Below are 7,117 nucleotides of genomic sequence, written 5' to 3'. Positions count from 1 at the left end.
GAGCCGATATTTCGAACCCGACAGTTACTTTTAATGCGGAAGGAATAGATTAGAGGTAAATAACACTTGATATGAATAAATCGCACGAAGGGAATAAAAAGAAAGAAATTCTCCTATTAAGTATCTTGTAGCCTCTCGAAGATAAGTACGGACGTCTATGTACCGATACGCAAGACTCTACTAGACACCCTGCTCTTTAACTTATAAGACCGGTGAACCTAGTGCTCTGATACCAATTGTCACGACCCAAAAACTGAGGTCATGATGACACACATCTCAAAACCCAATCTGATGTGTAACCCTAAAAATAAAACTCATACAAGACTCCCAAAGGGGAAAGTGATGCCACGATTTAAATAAAAGGAAGAAAAAAAAACAATGAAGAAATTATCCCAAAACCTGGTGTCATAAGTATAAAGAGCATCTAATACAAGGTTCGAATATGAAGATACAACATAAGTCTCTGAATGATACAAAAGACTGAAAAATAAAAGATAGACTAGTGACGATCCGAATTCTGGGACCTCACCACTAATCTGAGAATACACAATCCGCTAGAATATTAACTGCCACGTGGGGTACCCCGACTAGTATCTGCATCAAAAAGGGACACAGAAGTAGGGGTGAGTACAATTCACATGTACTCAGTAGGTTTTAGCTGACTGAGTATAAGGAATTAATCAAACCTATGAAATAAACTAAGGAACGCTTCCACCTGCATACAGAAAAGTCCCACTTCGGCATCGGTGCTGCCAGTTTATATATATATTGGCGCGAGTAAAGTAAACCCATAATAACAGCTCATAATCACAATTAATCAGATAATTCAAGCAGCACAGATATCAATGCAATGCAATGCAATATGATGATGCAATGATGTGGTGGTACGGTGGAATCAAGACTATCGCACAGCCTGTCGTATACACCTGCCGAGCTGTGCTACCAAGCAGGACCCATGGGGGTCTCGCAGACCATATACCTCAATCACAATATCTCATTATCCTTGCCACCTCCTCGTGGTCAAGGGATCACAATGCATCTACTACCCTGCCGGAAAACTGCCTCGGTCAGGGACTCAAGATACAAAGGTTAGGATCACAATGCATCCACTACCCTGCCGGAAAACTGCCTCGGTCAGGGACTCAAGATACAAAGGTTGGGATCAAAATGTATCCACTACCCTGCCGGAAAACTGCCTCGGTCAGGGACTCAACATACAAAGGTTGGGATCACAATGCATCCACTACCCTGCCGGAAAACTGCCTCGGTCAGGGACTCAAGATACAAAGGTTTAAAGGTGTTTCATTTTCTTTCTCAAAAAGAATTTCCATATTTCTCAACTTCCCATGTTTCATGATATGATGAATGAGGATGAATGCATCAAAACACATATGCATGGAAGTAATAATCAACTCACATGTGGTATAAGGTTCAAAGTTCTCAAAACTTAACCTACACATGCTATTCACCCTCAATAAATAGTAACGGGGAGAACACACTTTCATTTAAATATTCACCCCTTTCTCAACAATATTTCAATACTCAAGTATGCTTAAAACCCCCAACTCAATCTCTCAGGCGGCATCACAAGTCAAATAATATACTCAAGCCTCTCTCTTAGGCAAATCATAATTCACATGCTCTCAAAGCAAATAAGATAACAAATAAGGCCCCCACACGGGCTATGTAATACAAATAAACCCCGTCACGGCAACACATTAATAAATAAGCCTCCACACGGACATCACAATATATATAACATTCTCAACTCATACTACAACCCCATCCCAAAGTCTATAACATATGAATGACTAATTACCCCATCTCAATCTCAAAGAAAGATAGCCAAACCTACCTCAATTGCCGAAGCCGCACTCGAATACCTCCACCGGACAAGCAACTCTCGAATTCAGCGCCCGGAATGACAACCCACTATCAACAATAAAACATACACGTCACAAGGAGTCCAATGACACCCATATTGATAGGTTTCGGAACCGGGGGTAAAATGGTCCAAAAATTAACTATTTTCGAAAAGGGTCAAATCTGGAAATTTATTGAACAATCCCATTATATTGGTAATAAGGAACTCATGGTTGAAAAACCCATAAAAATAGAGCTCAAAACGAGTTGGAAATCACAATTTTCCTTAAATTCGGATTAGGGAAGAAACAAGGATTTTTGGGGTTTGAAACTAAAATTTAAGAGTTAAAATCGTCAAAAACTTAATGAAAAAGGAAGGTTTTAGGTCAAAAATCACTTACCCAACACTTTGGCTCGAAAATCTCTTCTCAAATCACCTCAAGGAGTTCAAGAACTCAGACAAATGATGAAAACTATTGAAATGGGAAGAAAGGGGCATTTTCTGCCCAAAAAATTACTGTTCACGCGTGTTACTGTTCACGCGTGTTACTGTTCACACGTTTTTGTACAAATTTTTGAAAATCACCCTCAAGGTCATTACATGGATGGCTACAACAATGGCTATGCAAAGCATTGTATTATTACTATCTTATAAGTGATGGTTGTCAGATAGGGAAACTCCCCTAAAATTAATTGTTTGATTTGGTTGAGTTGCATTTCTTTGAGTCTTCTTTCAAAGCATTAGTTACTATAAACTTTCATATCTTTTTGTGTTGATTTGAGTTACCTTTGTGTTGGGTCCCTTAAGTTTATTTAATTGATGTTGAGTTTTTTATATTGTGTTTTCTTCAGCTATATTATATACTCGTACATTTCATATACTGACATCATTTGGCCTACATTATTTTATGATGAAGATACAGGTGCTAGAGATCATCAACAGGTGCTCCATTAAAGATCTATTCCCTTCCTGATAGTGGTGAGATCTCCTTATTTTCGGAGGAATCATTTTTATTTAATTTGTTATTTTGAATAGTTCTTTTGAGTTAGTTGTGGTCTTGTCTCGGCACCTTTTGGATATTTGATAGAGGTATCGTAGAAAGAGTCAGGGTTGAGTTAGAAGGGTACTTTCACAGTATGATTTTAAAACACATTTAGTATTCATTTTATTAGTATGAGTTACGATATACTTTGAGTATTTTAAACTATTAATTATGAGATTGGCTTGAATTTTAAAACCACCCCTCTATAAAGTTGTTGATGTGCTATCCCACTCGAGCATCATTATTTAAGTTATTTCAAGTATTCTACTGATGTAATTGGTTAAGTGATCATACCAAGTGGTTCACTTGGGGCCAGCAATGGTCTTTGAGTTCCGACCACACTTAGGGTACTCTCTGGAGGCGTGACACGTATATTTCACTCCTTTTAAACTTTAGACTGATCATAAAACAAACCTAAATGATATACAACATTGGGATTGTGCTATATATATTAAAGATCATTTTGGTGAGTTTGTTAAAGTAAATTCAAAAGGAAAGAAATATATCTTGATTAGATACTTAGAACATTCGAAGGGTATGTGTTCATTGATAAATTGGAAGATGGAAGTATTACTGAAACTGAATCACGAGATATTGAATTTTTGGAAAATGATATTTCTAAAAAGGGCTATATAAATATAGGTGAGCCTCTCCATGAAATGTTGAATTTAGAGGATCAAAATATATCATCATACATACTTCATATATCAATAGATCAAGAAATAGTTCCTGGTCCAAGTTGGAGATTTAAATTCCAAAATCCTACAAAGACATCTGAACTACAATTACGTAAGAGTACAAGAAAAGTTGTACGTAAAAGATCTTATGAGATTGAGGATTATGTTTTCTTGGTATCTCCCACAGAATTAGATGAACCTAATTTTGTGGTTGAGGCTTTATCGATCCCTAGAAAGGATGAATGGTTAAAAGTGATGAAAGAAGAATTAGAGTCCATGAAAACCAATAAAGTTTGATATCGAGTTGACCTTCCTTAAGGAAGTAGAGATATTGGGAATAAATGGATTCTCAAAATTAAATGCAGATAAGATGGGTCAATAGAAAGCTACAAGGCATGATTGATGGCAGAAGGTTTTACTCAATAAGCTAGAATAGATTCTGAAGAAACATTTTCAGCAGTTGTAAAGTTTACTTCTATAAGATTCCTTTTTGCTATCGTTGCACGTTTAGATCTAGATTTACAACTAATATATGTGAAGACCACATTTCTCAATGGAGAACATAACGAGAAAATATACAAGGAACAACCTATAGGTTTCGTTGTTAAAGTCCAAGAAAAGAAAGTTTGAAATTGAAAAGGTCAGTTTATGGCCTAAAGCAATATTAAAGGAGATGGTACTTAAGATTTCATAAGAAGGTGATTTCATTTGATTTCACCATACTCACTTAACACCATTGCATCTATGTAAAAAATCTCTAATGGCAAGTTTGTAATTCTTTCTCTTTACGTGGATGATATTTTGTTAGCTAGAAATAATTTGGAGTATGTAAAAATTGTTAAGTCATGGCTTTCAAAGTCATTTTACAAGAAATATATGGGTGAACAAGTCTATATATTGGGTGTTAAGATCCAAAGAGATTGTTCCAAGAAATTCTTGAGTTTATCTCAAGAAACATACATAAAACCATATTGGAACTCTTTTGAATGGATATTTGCAAATCCATGGATACTCTTATAGAAAGAGGTGATACATTAAGCCTTGAAATGTGTCCAAAGACTTAAAATGAAAAGGAAGACATGTCTCGAGTTCCATAATCTAGTGCTTTCGGTAGTTTGATGTACGTTGTGATGTGTACTCGTCCAGACATTTGTTATGCCATAGGTATGTTAGTAGATATCTCTTTGATTCTGAAAGAGATCCTTTAAAAGAAGTGAAGAGAATATTCTTATATTTGAAGGGAACTACAGATTATTAACTTTGCTATAGTAGATTTGTCTTGATAAAGATAATCTTTAAGCATTTTGAATATTGCAAAGAATTCTAAGGGTCCCATGATTTTATATTGCGATAATCAGGAGGATATTGCATATACAAAGGATCCTAAGTATCATAGAAAAAACAAACACGCTAATATCACATATAACTTTCTGAGAGACACAGTAGCAAGTGAAGAAGTAAATTTACAATACATTCCTACAGGTGAAATGATAGTTGAACCTTTGAAAAAGATCATATCCAGAGACCTATTTGAGAAACATCTTAAGGTTCTAGGTTTGCTTAGGAAATGATGATATTTATGTATTGTAAAACAACTTTATTGTTATAATATTCTCATCAATATGAGACTGTTGAATATATCTCATAAGCATATAATATTGTTTAGAAATAAAATGGGTTGGACAAGTTGCAAGATTGACTCGCTCACACGAGCAATAGCCTCTTACGTTGGAAAATGTGAAGAGATAATTTTCACTTCTATACTATGAATTATTTTATAAAACAGAAAAGAGTCTCTCTAATAAAATGAGTTTAAGGATCACTGAAAAGAGAAACTCGAGTTAGACATCAAGAGGTCTCTAGACCAAGGTTTGAACGATGTTTTATAATGAGACACATGCACCAAGAAAAGTGAGAACATCGTAGAACATGTTTCATACCGCGTGTGTTAAGTGATCAATGGATTAATGAAAGTATGATCCCTATTTCTTTATTGTGTGAGACCCTGAAAAGTTAAAATTAAACTTTTCATTACAAAACCCTTTGACATTTTACTATTTCTTGAAATTTCAATCAATGTTTCTACTTTAGCATGTCAGTAATTGTTATGAATTATTTGGCAATGTAGTGCATGTCTAGGAAAGCAGTTGATTTGAGATGGATAGATTCGAGTAGAAAGGAAAGGCGAATAAATTAAAATAATATGACTTATGTACACAATCCAATTATTACACTGACTATGTAGATGTTGAGCATAATTATGTATATAAAGTTAAAATTGAACTCGAGTTCACCTCTTAAACAGGATGAGGGATCGAAGGAGAAACTATTGATGTAGTAAAGTCTGGATATTATGAGTACTGGTATTCTTATATTAATAGTTAATTCTTTCCATATCTGATTGAATTTCTATATGGGGCTTATAATATCTTAAAGGCAATCCTTGATGCTCATAGGTTGCACGAAATATTTATCATATGAATTGTATTTCTGGTTGATGTAATATTGACTTGGGTCTTATCCACCATATGTGAAGTGGGAAATGTAAGATTTTTTTTGGGACCGTGGGTTGCCTTTGTAAACCAACCTAATGTCATGACCCAAACCTAGGGTCTAGACATGACATGATGAATGAGGAACCCAAAAGTACCTCAAACAATCCTCTTAGCATTCTTTTAGCCTTACATAGGTAATGACAATAAATAAACAAATAGAAATCATAATAGTAAATCTTCAACTTACATATGTCCAACAATACCTCTAACTTTTAGATTTAACGGATTTAAGACAATTTCCTAACTCATCCTCAATCATAATAGAAAGAAATGTCATAGTAAGTGTGTAAAGATCTCAACATATCATAAGCTAGAAAGATAAAGGAGTATTATTCCCGGAACATGGAAACTCAGTAAAAGTAGCATTCAAATGAAATCTCAACTAGACACGCTGATGAGAATGAGGAGGAGCACCGGTCTCTACATGGATATATCATCTAGGCAAGGGAGTATGCGTTACTACTTTGAATGTATAAGTATGTAAGCATGCATGAACATTGAGAAAATATTAAAACATTTATGTAATATGAAACATAATGCAATGCATGCATAATCAGTCATATAGATATCCTTTAAAACATTTACTTTATGATAAAATGACCATAACCGACATTTAAGACCATGCGAGCTATTATATGGAATCCAACATAACTCCCTATGTTGGCCGGGGAGACTACTTGTCAGGTAGAACTCCGTCAACTTCATTCACTTCTTTAACTTTAACTTTAAGGGATTTCATGGATCCATTAGCCTAAGCCTACAAGGGCTCCTATGTTGGCACATAGTTAATGAGACAAGGGGTTGCTACTAGGATTCCCTTACCGAATCCCACCTCAATGACCCATTAGGTGCTAAGTCAATCCCACAGAATAGTTTAATACTTCAAAATAGTCCTAGTATATAGTTTGAAATTCAAAATATTATATTTGGTAGAATAACTCATTAAAACCTTTGGTAATTCAAATATGCAAGAATTGTC

The 7,117-nt window shown here is 35.0% G+C and overlaps 1 long non-coding RNA gene across 1 annotated transcript; it reads right to left on the bottom strand.

Annotated features, from left to right (window-relative positions):
* Positions 1-387: 387 nt before the first annotated feature.
* On the bottom strand, positions 388-1,934 carry LOC129900888 (uncharacterized). The gene is made up of 2 exons (XR_008769717.1): positions 1,856-1,934; positions 388-594 (listed from the first exon to the last, which is right to left on the bottom strand). It is a non-coding gene; the product is annotated as an uncharacterized LOC129900888 (long non-coding RNA).
* Between the last annotated feature and the right edge of the window lie 5,183 nt (positions 1,935-7,117).

Source organism: Solanum dulcamara, chromosome 8 (genome assembly GCF_947179165.1).
Source record: "Solanum dulcamara chromosome 8, daSolDulc1.2, whole genome shotgun sequence".
Taxonomy (NCBI): domain Eukaryota; kingdom Viridiplantae; phylum Streptophyta; class Magnoliopsida; order Solanales; family Solanaceae; genus Solanum; species Solanum dulcamara.
The sequence above is the reverse complement of the archived record's forward strand: the minus strand, read 5'-3'. Positions and strand labels throughout refer to the sequence as shown.